Source organism: Myxocyprinus asiaticus, chromosome 34 (assembly GCF_019703515.2).
Source record: "Myxocyprinus asiaticus isolate MX2 ecotype Aquarium Trade chromosome 34, UBuf_Myxa_2, whole genome shotgun sequence".
In the NCBI taxonomy this organism is placed as follows: Eukaryota; Metazoa; Chordata; class Actinopteri; order Cypriniformes; family Catostomidae; genus Myxocyprinus; species Myxocyprinus asiaticus.
The window spans coordinates 17,793,486-17,813,146 of NC_059377.1; the positions used below are offsets into that span (position 1 = coordinate 17,793,486).

The window sequence follows — 19,661 nt, forward strand, 5'->3', positions numbered from 1 at the left end:
CTTGTTTAATAAACGCCTGCAGAAACGGGTGTATAAAACATGGTAAATTATAATCTCTTTTGATAATCATACACCTGTAGCACAAATGCTAGCGCTGCAGCATTGTTTATCAGTTGGGTTGCTAGGAGACATCTCAACAGAGTCAAACCCCTGTTAAGCTAATGGGAGCGTTGCAGTTTTGTTTCCTTAAACGTTATCTTCCGAATATTTGGGAATGGAATGCATTTATGGTCGGAGATAACAAGTAAGAATATCCCACATCCATCTTGAATGGAACGCAGCATAACCGTGTACCCTGACGAAACGAAATTTATTGCAAGCAACATTTAAATTGCAAATATTATTAGATAGATTTTTCCAGGTATTATAGACCTCCTTGGTAGATTCATATGAACAATTATGATTTTTGAATGTCTGTTCGGGAGACGTTCATTTCACAAAACAGTCATGCTGCAGTTAAAATTAGGCTTGCTTGAGCATTAAGTGTCATTTCAAATTCTGGCTTTCATGCGTGGACGTGTTTTTAAAATGTCAATTGGTATTATTAGTTAGCTGCGACATAATGTATGATGCCCAAAGGCATACGGTGTCTTATTCATTGTGAAACTGTGTTTTCTTAATGGCATGAATCACACTGAAGGCCTAGACTTTAAATGCACGGCCTGCCACTGATGAAGTCGTAACAGAGGGGCGGAGATATCGGACTCTCAGGTCAAAATGCACATTAAGCTTTCTCTTTCAGCCGCCTGGAATCTAGCACAGGAGGTGGCTTTATACCCGCCAATCATTAAAAGGTTATACTGACACCTAATCTTCAAGGGATGGGCTAGTTCACCTAAAGATGAAATTCTGTCATTATTTACTCACCCTTATGTTGTTCCAAACCTGTATGACTTTCTTTTGCAGAACACAAAATGAAAAAAAAATGTAAAGAATATCTTCATTAAATTGTCTTTTGAATACAATGGCTGTGGATAGTGATTCAAGCTAAAAGAACACAAAAGTATCATAAAAGAAGTATATGTGACTCATGTGACATATTCTAAGTCTTGTGAAATCAAAAAAAGCACAACCCAAAATGTAAGTAATTTTTCAGTAAAAATCTTGACGTCCATTTTGCCTTCATGAATGCTACGAGATAAACTTGTTTTTAGCAAACCACTGTAAACAAGAGTCTCTAATGTACTTAATTTTTCAATAAAAAAAATGACTTAAAGGGGTCATGACATGCCTTTTTTATTATTTGAATATGTTACATGAGGTTCGCTTATTATATTAATAAAGTTTTTTTGCACAAAAAACAGTCATATATTTGTAAAACATGGTCAGAAACACTCGGATTTTGGTGCTGCTTCTCCTTTAAGACTTGACAGTAAATGCCCACTGTTATGATTTGCTCACTGCTCTTGACTGACCTGTTCTCTCTACTTGCCGTCTCACTGCTCACCAATACTGGGCGGGGTAGGGAAGTGATTTGATAAAGTAGGCGTTGATGTGAAGTTGTGGAGGCGGTCAGATGCAAATGTTTACCACAGTGTGACATCACAATGTGGAGGAAGTAGAGAAAGAGTCGTTTTGGCAGCTTGGTTTCAACAAATGCTCTTTTTTTTTTTTTTTTTTTTGCAGTGAGGAGGAAGTTTTGAGTTCTGAAACTTACAGTATGTTTTTATGGTACAATGACCTTTTATTTGCCAAAAGATCAAGGAAAATGTTATTCTTCATGTCATGACCCCTTTAAATTTTGGACTTTGAATATGATATAAGAGTCGTATAGACTACTTTTATAATATTTTTGGTCCTTTTATAAACTTTGAAGTGAGTCACTATCAACTTACATTGTACTGAATAGACATACTGAGATATTCCTAAACAAAAATTCCTTTTGTGCTCTGAAAAAGAAAAGAAAGTCTTATGGGTTGGAACAACATGAGGGTGAGTAAATAATGACAACATGTTCATTTTTGGGTGAACTATCCCTTTAAGGTCTTTAGGCTTTGAAAAAATGACGGAGGTCACAAGGATTTAATTATGGAACTAAACTTGCACTAAGTAACTTCTACACTGTACAAAAAAAGTTTTAGCCCTAAAGGCATGACTACTTCTGACTTATATATTTAAAATAATGCTCACATGGGATGAAGACTCATATCAGTGGCCTAGAAATTCAGTTTTATTCTACTAAAAGCGAGTCAATATGCAGAGATCACATGACCAGCTGAAAACTGCTTACTTCATCTCATTAACCTCCTTATTAAGTGTACCTTTAAACTGCACAATTCTTCTATAGCCATGCATTGTTGTTTGCTATCACTCAAAAAATATTTTAGTCTATATTAAAAATTTACACATTTCAATAGTATGACACATTTTCATTAAACTGAACTGAGTAATCTTTTAATAATATACATTATTATAAATTAAACATACTGTACATGCACCGCAAAAACAATTGTCTTACAGATTTTTTTTTTTTCAGTAAAAATATGTACACATCCTTAAAATGGGTAAAAAATTACTTAAAGGTGCAGTATGTAAGATTCAGAAACCCTTGTTATTAATGACACCTGTGGCCGTTAAGTGAACTGCAGCCAGCTACCTGTTGCTCGTGCTCATGCACACACTCCATAGGGACACGAGCGAGCGAGCATCGACCAAAACAATGACGTAACGTACAAAGAGACTGAACGTGATTCACCGGCATCCTGCTGACAGATGAGGTAGCATAATTAAAAAAAAAAATTCTTACTGATTTTGTTTTCTTTTTTCCAGTAAAAATATCTACACATCCTTAAAATGGGAAAAAAAAAATTACTTGAGAAGCTAAATATAAGGTAAAATTATAAATATAACATAAGGTAATGCAACATTTTAGAAAGGCATACTTGTAGCTGAACTGGTGGAGCATGATGCTAGCAAAAGTTTTTGGGTTCAATTCCCATTTAGGGATCGCACTTAACGACAAAATATATATCTTGAATGCACTAAAAGTTGCTTTGGACAAAATCATCTGGCAAATGTGTAAATCAAGAAAGATTCTGTGTGTTTGGTCACGTTTTTGTTTTTTGTTTTTTCAGAAACCACTTTTCAGTCAACCACAAACTTAAATATTAAAAAAAGTGATCTTTATTCCATTTTATCCACACACTTAAAATGTACATATTTACAATGAATTTTAACCGTTAAACCCTCGTGGTCAGCCCTAGGGTTTGTGTCACATATACATAATTGACAGTGCAATATGAACTTTGTGCACCTGTGTCAGCTTTCTCCATGTGCATGAGACAGACATTTTGCATGCCCTGCAGCCTCAGAGAGACTTTGCTTAAAAAGAGCCTTTCAGAAGCCATAAGAGTCGCATATAACCATTATCATGTAACTGATCCTGCCATAGGCGATATAGGCAGGCGCCTAGGGTGGCAACGCTCTCTGGGGCGGCACGACAGGATACTTAATCGATCGTCCCTGCACTGAGCTCGGAAGATTGTGATAGGAGAGAGGTGCCCCAAATCATGCCACCCTGTGACCCGCCCCCCGCACAGAGCTCGCAAGATTGCGATGGGAGAAAAGTGCCCCAAATCATGCCACCCCATGACCCGCCCCCAGCAAAGAACTCGCAAGATCGCGATGGGAGAAAGGTGACCCAGATCGTGTCACCCTGCCCCAGCTTGCAAGATCGTGATGGGAGAGAGGTGCCCCAAATCATGCCACCCCATGACCCGCACAGAGCTCGCAAATTTGTGATGGGGGGAAGGTGCCCCGAGTTGTTCCTTACAGGCTACTCAGCCTAAAAGGCTCTAAATGGTTAGGATTATAGATGGTGATCATCAAAGTCATTGATGATTTTGCATCAATGAAATCTAAGGGGAGGGTTCAATTTGAAATTAGGAATTATGTGTAATAGCACAAGCAGCAATCTGTAAGTATTCTTTATTTATCTGAATTCCATTATTAAAAAACAGTTATGATATTTAGTGTATATATATATGTAGGCTGCTGGCAATCAAAAGTTTGGAATAAAATGTTTAATGTTTTTGAAAGAAGTTTCTTCTGCTCAACAAGGTGGCATTTATTTGATCAAAAATAGTAAAACAGTAAAATATTGTAAAAACAGCAGCAAATCAGCATAGAATGATTTCTGAAGGATCATGTGACACTAAAGACTGGATTAATGATGCTGAAAATTTAGCTTTGAATCACAGGAATAAATTACATTTTAAAATATATTCACATAGAAAACAGTTATTTTAAATAGTAATAATATTTCACAATATTACTGTTTTTACTGTATTTTTGATCAAATAAATACAGCCTTGGTGAGCATAGACTTCTTTCAAAAACATTACAAATTTAAATTATTCCAAACTTATTACCATCAGTGTATATTATAATATTATTTATATAATAGTATATCTATATTTTATGGGAATTTTTAGAATGATGGTGACCTTATCACCACAAAATTATGATGCCATTTCAAACAGTCAGCTGGATGACATAGAGACATCACTGCACACACTTCAAATATTGGTGAAAGACTGGTACAAGGTAGGCTGCACATTATTTCATTATAAAGCAGTATCTGTTGTTTATAAGCTATGAATATTTTTATAATTAACTAAATAATCTTTTAAATAGTCTGTTTTCAATTATATTCATGTAAATCATATTTCTGAAATTTATTTTATTTTCATATTTTCATTTTCATTGTTTCATTTCAAGGAAGCATTAGAGGAAGGGGGATTAGAGTTCAAAGGCATCGGGTCAGAGAGAGAATCCATTTTATGGACCCAGCAGGAACTTTGATTCACAGAAGACGTCTCATTAGAAGAAGAGTGTACAATGTAAGAGGAACAAACCATTTATGGTTTTATAGTAACACTGATTCTGACAAAGCAATAGTAAGAAAATATATTTTTTTGTTGTTGCTATTGTAGCGTGTCCCAACATTTGTCTCAATTTCATTTATCAACATCACTGACAGATTACACAGATGGTTTGTGGTTTAATATTAAAAGTTGCCTGAAAAATGATATGTTGTTTACAGTTATAGTAGTAGTAGTATAGTAGTAGCTTTAATTGCACAATAATAGGAAGTAAAATAATTAACCCCACATTACTATGTCTTCTGAACAACATGTGAATAAATGTCATAGCTTTATGACAGTTACTGTATCTCAAATTTTTAGGCAGCCAAGCTACTGAGATTTTTAAATATAAAATCAAATCATGTTTTTTATATACTGTAAAAAGTGGTAACCTGCAATTATTACTTTGAAGAGCTATTTCTACCTATGCTTCAATTGTTTAAATAAACCTCTTTTTATTTCTCCTCAAGGCATATTGACTCTAATCACAAACTGATTGCATGGAGATTTTTCTTCATGGCTGCATTGATGGATTCAGCAGAACAGTTTGTGGCAGGACGGAGGGCGGGGCCGGGTGTGCGGAGGCTGATTAAGCCCGAGAGGGATAAGGCCAACCAGAGGCGACAGAGAGAGAGAGTTACGGACAGCTGTCCGTCACCTGTGTGTGTGTGTGGTTCAGTTTATCATTAAACCTTTATTTATTTTATCAAGCCGGTTCTCGCCGCCTCCTTTCCATTGAGAATGTTACACTGGTGCCGAAATCCGGGAAGGAGGAGGGATGCGCCGTAGTAGAGTCCTCGCCACTACCATCCACCCCAACGGAGCAGCCGCAGCATCTGCCGGGGGACGTAGGAGCCCAGCCGCCTGAGAGCGGTGGAACTGCCGCCGACCGCGAGGGGAGGAGGGGCTCCTAACCGACCGCCTGGAGCGGTCAGGGGCGGGGGAGACTCCTTCCGTCCACCGAAAACGCAGGGGCCGGAGGACTGCCTCCGATCCGCCCGGGGAGGTGCGGCTGTCGTCCACTAGAGGGTGGAGGAGTGGCCGAGGACCAGGCTACGGCGTATCGGAGAACCGTAGAGTACTTTACAGCATTTTACATCGGCGTAACTGTCTAGCTCATGTTTAGACAGACCAACAATATTTGGATATTTATTTGACATTCTTCATCTGGAACTCTTCACTTCTGCAGTAGACAGTGTGTTTCAAAAGCATAGACAACTTGTTATATTAAAATATATTATTATAATTAAATTCCACCATGAAAGTCTGCACATGACATCCCCGTTCAGTCGCGAGGATTTAATGTATAAATGATCTTTTCGTTTAGAAATGAGATTACTCAATATTAACATTACCAGATGTACCCCTAACACTTCAAAAGGACAGACATAATAATAATTTCCCCATGTTTCCTGTTTTCCTCAATACATTCCTTCCCTTCCACCATGTAACACTGAGCAAACGATGGTTTAGAAAGACCAACAATTTCAAACAAAAAAATAACTCCAGTTATTACATGACAACGAATGCCATATCAAACATATGTAACCTGATTTTGTCTTGATTAAGGTTTGCAAACCCTTAAATAAATAATTCAGCTATATAGCAACAGCGAAAGCATTAAAAGCATAAGATTACATGTTTACTGATAGTGGCACCTGGTGGCCAAGGTTGGTACCTCATGCATTTTTTTTGAAGAAAGAAAAAAAAATTTGAAGAGAGAGAAGAAAAAAAATGTAGGAAGAGAGAAAAAAATTGAAGACTTAGGCTCAGAAGGAACTGAGACACTATTCCCCCCCTTGCGGTTCAGATCTTCCGTATGAAATGTACACCGTAGTACGCGTGGTATATCCGGATTGGCTTAACTGCTTGGTTCGCACTATTTGCACGGATGCCTACACAAAAATCTACAGGGCGTGGTGATTTAGTCGTGCTTTGATCGAAAGAAAGTACAGCCATTGTGGCAGGTCTGCATCAACGCAGAAGTTTTACAGGAGCTCACAGGACATCGAATACAAACAGTAAGTTTTTAATAATTTGTGTGATAATTTATGATAGCATAACTAGCCCAGTATCATGTGATACAACCACATCGAGCATTACAATTCACACATACGAAGGGTGTCTATATATCTAATTTATCACCATCTGCATATTTAGTGTTTATCAATTTAACATTTGACAGTTGACTTCGTAACACTGCAAACTGTTTATCACTAATTTTTATTTCATATTATTCAACAGATGTCAAACTGGCAAAACTTAAACGAAGTGGGTGAAGATTGGTGGGAAGTGGCATATAAGTTATTTCTTATAAATAATCCAGTAGAAGTGATTCTGAATCATGCTGCATTTTATATGAGGGGCGATAACTGGAATGATTATGGATTCAGCTGTGACACACACGTTCCTCCAACTGGGAAATTCCATGATGTTTCTAGAAGGGCAATTTTGGTGGTGATTTCAAGAAAAAGGAGAATGCATTGGGGCAATTGGAACAAGCTGGATTCGGCACCTTCTGAACCTGTTCCTGATCTACAGGAAACTGACAAGAATGTTATCAACTGTGTTATTGACCTGATATATAAGGAGGACGGCAGCCCTAGACCATATGATAGATAAGCTGAACAATATTGATGAGTCTGAACCAGTGGCGCGAAATCACGCTGTCTCCATCACCTTTTCAACTATGTTTTTTTTATTTTATTTACTCAGCACTCAGTATTTCTGTCAATATGTCAGCGATCATTTCGTGTGTTCCGTACTTTCTGTCGGTTGTTTAAAAAAAAAATACGCACCAAAATTCAAACGAAGATATCAAGGGAAGATCACTTTACCATAGCGTAAGTAAAATTTCACACAGACGTTAATATTCAGCTCTCAGTTATAATCTCTCATTTATAATCCTACATAGTCTCTAAATGCTTATATAGCCTGCAGAATTGCGCACAGGGGACACATTGTAACGCTGTGTTAAAACTTTCCCCGCTATTACAAGAAACTATGCTATTCCGTGCAGTTAGCCATGCAAATTCACACAATTCCCTTTTATGATTTTATTTACTGCAGCATGAGAAACAGGCCAAGACAGACAGGTGTGTACCTGTGTGTGTGTGTCTGTGTGTGTTATCTCTTTGTCTTCATTATGTTGTCTTTGGCTTTCGCTTTGTTCTGTGTTCATTGTCAAGCATTAAAATTTGTTGTATGTAAACTGACATTATTTCATATGACTTTATGATTTGATAAGTTAATAAATGTTTTTACTGACATAATATCATAGTTTATCTTGTATGCTTTTTAAGTTAAATCAGATTTAATTGTAGAGGGGGATTTTAAGATGTTTTATGGTCATGTTTCAAAGTGCCCCACCTATACGTTCTAACATTTCACTTCTCTTCTTTCCAGTTAAATAATTAAAAAAGTATATGTTTTATTAAAAAAAAACAAGACCAAATATTTGTACCAGACATGTGTAAAATTCATGTGAAAAAATAAAAATGCTTTGAACCCTAAGTACTTTTCCACAAACTTGAGAAAACAAAAAGTGTTAGGTTGTGCCCCGCTCTCCCCTATACCTGCCAAGAGAGCAGCAACACTGCAAAGACTTGTTTGCCATGTGCAGGCACCTGCACACATAGACATCAAAGAGGGCTTGAGCACCTGCCCTTTTTCTTCCTCGAGAGAAAGTGACCTTTTTTCTGGGGTGCTTTTTTTTTTTTTTAATAAACAAATATATATATTCCTTTTTGCGTACAACTTCCCTGTCAAACAAATATATTTACTGAATAAAAATTAAAATATCAGGTCGATAGATGAGACTTTGTCGAGTTCCAATGCCCGCCCTACCTCCCTCCCTCCGCCCGCTTCTCCATGCAGCAGTGCAGCACACATCGGCACGTCAGACACGCAGGCAGCAGCCCCTCCCAGCTCCTATCCCAGTTGTGTTTATCTTGGCTTGTGTGGAGGTGAGTGGTGATGAACAAAAGACTAAGCTACCAGTGCCTCGACTTTACAGCTAATTAGCCAAAAGACAAATATAGTTAACTTGTGTCTTGCTAACATGCATGACTCATGAGCTACTAGCTAATGTATTAAGTTTGCTAAAGTTTAGCTAAGGCAATAGACCCTTTTAGTGCCGATGTCACAATTACGTCACGGCATTAGCTGGAGGCAAAACAAAGGGAATACTGGAGGTGACCAAGACAAACCAGCACAGAGTCGGCTACATAAGGAGCTTAAAATGTCATCTTGTTGTGTTGTTGGGTGCCAGAATCGACAGAGTACAGGCTCCTAATTGGAATTTTATTGCATACCTGCTGCCACTGCCAGACAAAAAAAAAAAAAAAAAAAAAACGATGACAGCTGTGGTTAAAAGCAATAAAACGAGCGGACTGGACAGAAACGGTCATCAAACATGCTTGCGTTTGCAGCACGCACTTCATATCAAGTAAAGTTAAATAAACTATTGTCTTTTGTTGGTATGGATTATGGTTTGGTTACGTGTCTAAAGATTTCTCATGCATGCCCACCTAATCAGAAATCGAGGAACAAGTTAAGTGATTTCTCACGTAACGCTAACTTTTTTTTAGTGCATAAGTTAGCTAACTTTGTTAGTCGTACAACTAGCAGTTAGCTAACTGCTAGCTAATGACCAGAGACTAAACATAAAGGAAACTGTTTGTGTCATCTCCCTTTCTACAGTTGCCATAAGTGCAATTGTAGAAAGGGAGAGGGAACAGTGAGAAGGCCCATGTTATGTGTCAGGTGTGCATTCAAATAACTGCATTTGCTAACGTTTGCCACTGTTAGTAGCCAATCAAAAGGATAGCGAAGTAGTAAGCTAGGCTGACATTAGCTTCAGTTACATCTTATTTTGTAGGAGAGGCTTCTATGGAAGCGTCCCCTCTGTGTTTTCTTATAAACGGCATAGTGACAGGCCTGTGGAAAAGCCGGAGAGGTAGGTGAAATTGAGTTTTCTAAATGTGGCTACGTGAGTGTTACCATAGGCTGTAATTCATGTGTGCAGTCTTCTTCACTAAAATCTCTATGTTTTGTCTCTGTTTTGTCCTGCTTTTCTAAGGCTGGAAAGGAACAGGGAAAGTCTGACAGTGGACCAAGAGGCTCCTTGCCATGGTAAGAACATTCAAATGATGTTTTATGAACTGTACAATGTTTTTGTCATACAGAATTATCAAACTGCTTTGTCACTAATCTTTGACATGTCTTTCACAAATGTCTTCCAGCTGATGATGATCCAATGACACCAGAGGAACCAGTGGAAGAAGCTGAGGCTATGGTCCCTCAAGCAGCATACAACAGTCTCAGTGAGAAGTGACCAACTCAACACGGAATATGTCAACTTGAGAAATGACTTTTACCAACTCAAAGAGGAGAATGAAAGACTGAAACAGGAGCTTCAGAAATCACGCTTCTCATTCTCCACGGTCAAAAACAAGGCTGCACACTTTCTGTTTCTCACTGGGCTAACTTCAGTCATCTTCAGTTGGGTAATGTCAAAAATAAAAGACAGTGTGCAGAAGCAAACTGAAAGTCTCATGCTGGAAGATCATTTATTAGTGGTCCTTATGAAACTGAGATTGGGGCTCAGTAACAGAAATATAGCATATAGATACAAAGTTTCTGAAAGCACAGTGTCAAACATTCTAAGATCCTGGTTGCCTGTAATGGCAAACATATTAAAATCTATTATTAAATGGCCAAGTAACAGTGCTGTCCTTAAAATATGCCCAAAGGTTTCAGGCGACATTTCAAGAGATGCAGGTGTATAATTGACTGTACAGAGAAATTCATAGAGAGACCTACTAACTTGACTGCTAGAGCTCAAACCTGGTCCAACTACAAGCATAACAACACTGTTAAGTACCTGGTGGGAATAACACCTGTAGGGGCAGTTTCATTTCTGTCCACAGGCTGGGATGGGAGAGTGTCAGATAAGCAAATAACACATGAATCAGGATTTTTGCACCTGTTAGAGCCAAAAGATGAAATCTTAGCAGACAGGGGATTTTTGATCAGGCATGAACTTGCTGCTTATGGTGCCACTTTGCATATGCCAAGTTTCACTAAAGGAAAGAGTCAGTTACCTGCTTGTGAAGTAGATTCATCCAGACAACTGTCTCATGTGAGAATACACGTAGAGAGATTTATAAGCAGATGGAAGTTACAAAATTTTGCATTCTGTTATTCCAATTTCCCAAGTTAGCCTCTTGGATGACATGGTGATTGTGTGTGGTGCTCTTACCAATTTCTGTAAATCTGTGGTGCCCAAAAAAGAAAGAGTATGTCGTGTATGAAATAATGTCTGTGTGCATGTGTGTGTCTGTGTGTAAAACAATGAACTGACAATTTATATGCTTTTCACTTTGAGAATTGAATGTTTTTTTTTTTCTAAACTATTGTGATTGTAATTGTGAATCACCTGTGATTGTATATACATTGTTGTGATTGATTGTAACTAGAATTTTAAAGAACCTAGTAAGAAAGAATAATCAAATACAGAAAGTTAAAAAATTAATTTGCAGTGTCTGGAATTTGTATTTCTAGAAAATATTCACATCTTTACAATTGTAGTGTAATGTAACTCTAAATTTACATCATTTACATGAGGCATATACTTTAAAATAACTCTTTGGCCATTACATACATACATCTTCAAATAATACCTTAGCCATCACATTGAATGTTGAACTTTTTTTGAATTTTAGACCGGCTGTCCTTCCTCCACATGTCCCCATGGAAAGGTGATGGGATCGATATCCACATGTGCGATTAGTTTTCTACATAAGGCTGTGAAAGATAGAGATAATCCCTGCATAAATCACGCTGCTGCAATGTGCGTTTCATCAAGACACTCTGGCCATCAATCACTTGCAAGGGTGGTTACATCCTGCCACCCTGTCATCCAATCAGAATCCAGCTCTCTGTGACAGACAGGTTGGTCTGCCTGACGACCCAGCCCAATGCTTCTGTTGGACCAAAGAGGCACATTCAGGTCAGCCAAAGAACAATGTGTGTATCTCCAAAATGTCCCAAAAGCATTTAAATATAATTTTCCCTAATTCTTCTGCCACAAACCAGATGAAATATCCTACAGCGTGTTCTGTTTGAGGAGGAATAAGATATTTCACAATTGAGTCTTGAACCAGAGAATGGCAGAGATCTACGCTGAAAGAAACACAGTCCTGCAGCCCTGGAATCTGGTTGATATGTTGCCACGGAGACAAGAATGGCATGTTGTGTTTCTCATTGGGTGAAGGACTAGCTTGACTCTCATTTGACATATGGAGGCTGGAAAATAGAGACAGCATTCTCTCACAACGTGGTGTAAGATTAAGATTATAATTAATCTTTCTTGTTATTTTGGGTGGGTTTAAAAAAATGCTAATTAGGTATTTGCTGATGGAGCCTGGATCTAAGCTACTTACAGCTCTTGCTTTACTGTGTAACGTTCAATACATCTAATATGTACCATTTTATCATGTACTTGATAAAAAAAGCTCTGTTTGCACAAAACAGCAACATTTGTTGAATGTTAGCTATCTCCAAAAAGGGAAAAACATTGTGCTTTGTAGCTTTATACACCTCTTTCTACAAAAAACATTCTTAAATCTTTCTACAAAAAACATTCTTAAATCTTTCAGAATGCCTATGTCATGTTAGGGTCATACTATTTTCTTAATAACTTGTATAGTTTCATCCTTTCAGGTGCCTACATTGGCCTATAAACTGTGCTCAGTTTCAACAAACACCTTAAAGGTGGTGCTGCTTCCACACCAATAGGTGTCAGTATTTGTCGAAACTACAACAGCAAGCAAAACATAAACACTGGCCCTGTCCCAATACCCCCACTTGCGGTTTTGGTCTTGCCTACTTACCCACTTGTCTTACGTATTTCCGGTGTTTGGCCACAGTGTGCAAGTAGACGTGAATACTGTTAGTGCGTGTATGATTTTTGAATGCACATGGGACACTCGTAGACTTGTTGACAAACTATGTTGGTACCAGTTGCAACAGCTGTTTTTGTAGTTGCACTCAGAACACTGACTGTTGTTAGTAGTGGTGACTGTTATAGTCTACTTAAAATAATAAATAACTGAATAGTTTACCCATCCTTTTATTTATCATTACACTACTGGTTTGGTTTGGTTTTTTACAATGTATTATTGTGTTAAATTAATTGTAAAAGTTAAGTATTTTTACTCATTTTGATTTTCAATACTTTGCACATTAAAACTGTAAAATATTAAAGCCATTTCTTTCTACGTTGTTTCTCAATACACTGCATAAAACTTTTCTAAACCTATGTGATCCATTAATAGCTACTAATACAAACCATTTAAATTATATGCGTTGTGTATTCATGTATTTAAGACAACCAAAGACTACTTTACACAACTTATCAGTATGTGGTTTCATACAACAAATAAAACCATAGGTTATACTTTAAATATATAAACGCATGTACAGATGAGACAGAAACAGTGGTAGTAGTTAATAACATTTTAAAAACAACATTTGCAAAATCGTATATTGCATGCCACACTGGCTGATAAATGACCAAAATCACCAACAGCTGTATGTGAGAACAAACAAATCAGGTGATTAGAAGGAGAACAAAGAGGCATATAAATATACACATAAATATTTTGTAATAATGATGATGCTGTTAAGTAATCCCAACCAGTTGTGAACATTATATTGGGCTTTATGTTGAATTTTTTCATATATACAACAATAACATATGCTTCACTTACGTTTTTACCATCTGAGTATAATAAATAACTTGTATTGAAAAGCTTTCCTTGACGTCATCATGGCGAAGATACGGCGATCACTCGGGTAGGTGGGGTGTCGGCTCCTGAACGTGATGAACTCTGGGATACGCTTAGCCTGAAATACCACTCCGGAGATGTATTCAGGCCAGTGTGGATTTAGTGTAGGTTACGTGCACCGAGCTTTGGCATGTTCTTCTTCTTCTTGGTTTTTAACGGTGGGTGGCATCCAACATAAATGGCGCATTACCGCCACCTTCTGTTCCGGAGTGTGGAACAGAGCTTAAATTCTACCTATCAATCCTGTTTTTCTTATGAATTCAAAGAAAGTTCTACTGCTTTTCCAACTTGACATATTTGTTAATTCCTTAATACTGCACTCCTTAATTCCTTTCTTCATCAACTCCTCCATCATATGTTTCCATTCTTGTTCATATTTATTGCATTCAGTAATTACATGTGATATATTCTCCTCAACCTGACAGTATTCACACAACCCATCTGGATGTTTTCCTATTATTTTTAGTGTACTATTTCAATTGGAATGTCCTAACCTTATTCTGTTGTAAACAACTTCCTCTTTCCATGACTTACCTATATTTCCTATTTTCCGATTAACTTTATTGGTTATGCTGTAAATAAATCTACCCTTTGTTTTATTGTTCCACTTTCCTTGCTATTCTTCTATTGCTTTACCCCATATTACTGCCTTAACTTCTGACTTACTAATGCAACTTGTAATTCTATTGTTTCTCTTTGTAATGCTTGTTTTGCTAATTTATCCACCTCCTCATTTCCCTTTATACCTACATGTGCCGGAACCCACATAAACCTAATTACTGCACCCTCTCGAATGATTCTTGTATGTACTTGTAAAATTCTAAACAGAATATCTTGTCGGCTGGATTTGAAAGATCTCCGGCTCTTAAGGACTGAAACGGAGTCAGAACATATTAAAATGTATCCTGGTTTGTGTTCTTCTACCCACTGTAAAGCCATGAATATCGCCAGCATTTCCACTGTATATACTCCCATATAATTTGAACTTCATTTTATTCCACTTTCTTTCCATTTTGGTACTATAAATGCTGCTCCAGTTGTCTGATGCTCTGGATCTTTTGACCCATCTGTAAATATTTGTATATATTGGGGGTAATTAACACTGACATGAATTGAAAATTCTGTTGGTAAATCTATTTCCCCTCTTCCTGCTTTCTTTATTTCCAACATATGCATGTCTATTTGTGGTGTCTTATGTACCCACGGTTCTGTTTCTGGGCTTAAAACTGTTGGGCTCATCTTGACTCTATTAATCCCCATTTCTTTTGCATATATTTTACCAGCCCACCCAAAACTATTTCTTTTAACTTGTTCCCAGCTTTCTTGTATCACCATTTTTGTAGGATGTTCCTCTTTATGCCCTTTAAGATTGACCCAGTAATTAATCATTAGCTGTTTCCTCCTTATTTCTAGTGGCATCTCTCCTGTCAGAACTTGCAGAGCTGATGTGGATGTTGTTTTTATTGCTCAACTGCACTACCTCAGAGTTTGAGAGCTTGTATCTAATTTATTTTTTCCAAAAAAGTTTTTGGCACTGACCCATATATTATATTTCCATAATCACAGACCTAATCACTGTCACATATATAGTTTTTAATGAGAAGTTTGCCCCCCCCCCCATTCCACTCCACTTAAACTCCTCGTGATGTTTATTACTTTCTGACATTTTCCAACAATTTTATTTATATGATCTGCCCATGTTAATTTTGTGTCAAATAAGATTCCTAAGAATCCAAAAACTTTCACCCTGTCCAATGTTCTTTCATACATTTTCAAGTTAATTTCTGGGAGAATTATTTTCCTTGTGAAAACTACTGTATTTGTGTTTTCTACTGAGAATTTAAATCCCCATACGTATGCCCATTTTTCTACCTTTATTATTGCTTCTTGCATCTTTCTATTTATATGCAGAATGTTCCTTCCCCTTTACCAAATTGCCCTATCATCTGCAAAAAGAGATCTTCCTATATCTGGCTGAACTTGGGAAAAAACATCATTAATCATTATAGAAAACATTAATGGACTTATTACACTTCCTTGTGGAGTCCATTTTTCTATTTCATGTCTATTTGATATTTCATATCCTACCCTTACCTGAATGTTCCTATTTCCCATAAAATCCTTTATCCACTTGAAAATTCTTCCTCCTACATTCATCATTTTTAGTTTTATCAGAAGACCATCTTTCCACATCATGTCATATGCTTTTTCAACATCAGAAAATACCGCTATATCTGATTCTTTATTTATCTGTGCTTTTCTAATTTCATTTTCCAGACACACAATAGGATCCATTGTTCCTCTTCCTTCTCTAAATCCACTCAGGTATTTTGTTATTAGTCCTCTCTTTTCTAAAGAATATGTTAACCTTTCTGTGACCATACTTTCCATTATTTTACATATATTCGATGTAAGGGCAATCAGCCTATACTTGTGGGCTTAGATGGATCCTTCCCAGTCTTCCTAATAGGAATTATTAAAGCTTCTTTACATGCTTTTGGAAGCCTACCTTCCTCCCATGCTCTATTATATAGTGTCAACAGTTTCCTCATTGCTCCATCCTTAAGATGTCTCAGCATTAAGTACCCTATTTGATCCTTCCCTGGTGATGTACGAGTATTGGCTGATTTACTTAAAGCTCTTCTCATTTCTTCTAGAGTAAATGGAAAGCTGATTGGGTGATCTTCCATTTCCCCACTCCTTTCCAGTATTTTTAAATATTTTCGCTTTGTTATTTTTCTCCTGCTTCTTCCTTCCTCATTTAAGTTCCCTGACCCATGTATCTGGACCAATGCTTTAACCAACATTTCTGCTTTATCTTTGTCTGTAACTGCTACTTCACCTTCTACTTCTAATACTGGATACTCACATTCCTTTCTATTACCCCCCCCATTCTCTTGATCATATTCCACACTTCTACTGGAGTTGATCTTCTCATTGCAAAAACTTTGCCAGCTTCCTCTCTTAGCTTGTCTTATTGTTTTCCTCACTACCACTTGGGCTCTCTGGTATTCAATTAATTGTGTATAATTATGTGTTCTCTTAAGATTTCTAAAATCTCTATTTCTGTCTCTTATCGCCTTGCTACACTTGTCAGTCCACCATGGAACAGCTTTCCTTTTCATTTTCCCTTTCCTTTTTGGTATTGTTTCTGATGCTTTTACAAAGTTTCTCATTTAATTTCTCAATATCTACCTTTTCATCAATTACTGTCACTATTTCCTCACATATTCTCTCAAATTCAATCCAATCTGCTTTTTTATAAATCCATCTTCCCCCTCCTTGTGTTGCTATCATATCTGTGTCAATATCTATTGGTGTGACTATTGGATAATGATCACTCCCTATGCTATTCTTCCCATACCTCCCAATTACATTTTCTAGCCAAATTATTGGACAATAATGTTAAATCCAGCACTGTTTCCAATCCTGTATTAGCATCTAACCTAGTCCCCCTACCATCGTTCAGACATACCAGTTCCTTTTTCTCTATAAAATGTTCTACTACCTTGCCATTTGCATCTATGTTCCTATCACCCCAAAGTGTATTAAGTGCATTTAAGTCCCCACACCATATTACTCTTTGTCTTTCTTGTCCATGTACTTCCAAAAATCTGTCTAACTCTAATCTTTTACACAGATTATAATAATTTATAATCACCAACTCCTGTTCCCTGCACCACATTTCCACCACAACATATTCTTGACCTTTTCCCTTTCCCAGTACTCTATATGGTGTTTCTTGTTTAATAAATGTTGCACATCCCCGACCATTCCCTTCTTCCCTATCACTTCTTATTACTATATACCCCTGTATAACAAAATGTATATAATGTTTCAACCATGTCTCTTGAACACAAATTACATCTGGCTTTATTAGTAATCCTTCAATAAAATGCTTAAACTCTTGACCATTTGCTATTAGAGTTCTTGCATTCCATTAAAGTATTACTACCATAACTAATTATTACCCACATGTTTCTTGACTGGATCTTATCTGGAGTTCATCTCTTACTTCTTCCCATGTTAACCCTTCCATTCCTAGGTGATGTATTGCTGCTATGACTATCAATTGTATTTTTTGTGTTTTAGACTCAATCCCGGCTGTACTGTGTATAACTCCTGCAATAAATATTTCCAAATTTCTCTTTTCAGTTCTTATATTTTCCCTTGTTACTTCATTGTTTCCTCCCATCTGTTCCCATGTTTGTACATTATGACCTATCTCTTGTCCTCTAATCTGTTTTGCAGCCTCAGCATATGTCATTTATTCTCTACTCACCTTTTCTGTATCTCTATTTCCCGTTTCACTACTTCACATCCTCTATATGCAGCACTGTGGGCCTCTCCACAGTTACAAAACTCTGGTTGCACTCCCTCCCCACATTTACCATATTCATGATTCCCTCCAAAGCATGCACATCTACGTTCTTCTCTACACCTTGAGGCAACACGTCCAAACTTTTGGCAATTGAAACATCTCATTGGCCCTGGTGTATATTCTCTCAAAGTAGAACTCATCAACCCTAACATCACTTTTTTTTGGTATTTGTTCCCCTTGAAATTCTATCATTACTGTTTCAGTTTTTCTCCTATTTCTTTTCACATTTGATTTCATTCTTTGCGCATTCATTATTATTCCTCCCTTTACGTTACTTTTAATTTCATCCATGTCTATGTTAAGTGGTACCCCAGAAATAACACCTCTTTGTGCCGTTTCTACTTTTTTCTCCTACTTTGTTTGTACTAACCACTTTAATTCTGGCGATTTCCTTAAGTTTAAGAGCTTTATTTGCCTGTTCTTCTTTGATACATCACACAAACAAATATCCATCAGATAGTACTTTTGCAAAATCTATATTTCCAATAGATTTATTTATCATCTTTGTCAATTTTAATGGATTAATTTTACTTACCCCAAATTGATCACCAATCCTTATGATGCATTTAATATTTTTCTCACTCTGTTCATCTGGTTCTTCTGAACCACTTCTATCCTTCCTTTTTTCCCCTCGTTTACCCTCTTACCTCTTTCCAACTTTCCCTATAAGAGCCACCATTTTCTCCTTCACTTCCTACCCCCATACTTCCCTCGCTATCCCCCCATTCACACCTCTCTGTTCCATTCCCGGAGCAGTTGTGCCTCCCCGCCTTTCCCTTTCTACTTCCCGCTGACGATGTCACCATCAGCCTCTCCCCAATGGTGATTGTAAATTCTCGCAGACAACTCTCTGTAGTCACTAAAGAAAGGCGTTGAAGTTCCCGCTCAGTTTGTTAAAAAACTTGAAAAACTTGAAAGTCTTGAACACTTTCTCGGTGCTGCGTGCACGCGCACTTAAGTATCAAGACCACAAGTGTGGGTATTGGGCCAGGGCCATTACTGATAGTAACTTTTGTCTTTGTGTCATCTTGGATGTACACTGACACCTAGCGGCCTGGATGCAGCATAATTTAAAATCAATAGTTTTCAGTTTCAGATGTCAATGTAGAAATGTAGTATTCACAGTCAGCCATGATTACTTTAATCAATGAGTGAAAGAGTCAAATAACAGGACGGTTACTGAGATTAAGTGAGTAGTATTCGGCTGGTCATGTGACACTAACATGGCAGCCCCCATGTGCGGACCCTCTCCATGTAGAATAAAACAGCTTTTATAAGATTACTGATATAACTGGAGTCTTCATTTTAATGTGAGTGGTCATGATTTCCTACATATATTGCAAAATAACAGGAATAATTACTGAGTGTACCTTTAAGAAAACCCTTTTTATAGCTACATTAAAAAGTATAAAACTACATGGAATAGTAGTGGAGCTGGAATAAACATTAAATTTAGTAAAATAATGAATGAGTGTGACTCAGGCATCATCTTTCTGAGCAGTATTGAAATTATGGCTGTTTTGAAACTTTCAGTTCCATCAGGAGTAATGATATAACACTGCC

General features: G+C 37.2%; 2 long non-coding RNA genes across 3 annotated transcripts; one reads left to right on the forward strand and one right to left on the reverse strand.

Annotated features, from left to right (window-relative positions):
* Window positions 1-6,571: 6,571 nt before the first annotated feature.
* LOC127424829 (uncharacterized) lies at window positions 6,572-12,041 on the forward strand. Of its 2 annotated transcripts, none has more exons than XR_007894530.1 (4): window positions 6,572-6,886; window positions 7,110-9,998; window positions 10,109-11,877; window positions 11,964-12,041. It is a non-coding gene; the product is annotated as an uncharacterized LOC127424829 (long non-coding RNA). The 2 variants fall into 2 exon arrangements; XR_007894531.1 differs by lacking the exon at window positions 11,964-12,041 and having other exon boundaries at window positions 6,576-6,886; window positions 7,110-9,822; window positions 9,946-9,998; window positions 10,109-11,251.
* Window positions 11,401-13,876, reverse strand: LOC127424830 (uncharacterized). The gene is made up of 2 exons (XR_007894532.1): window positions 13,640-13,876; window positions 11,401-13,458 (listed from the first exon to the last, which is right to left on the reverse strand). It is a non-coding gene; the product is annotated as an uncharacterized LOC127424830 (long non-coding RNA).
* Between the last annotated feature and the right edge of the window lie 5,785 nt (window positions 13,877-19,661).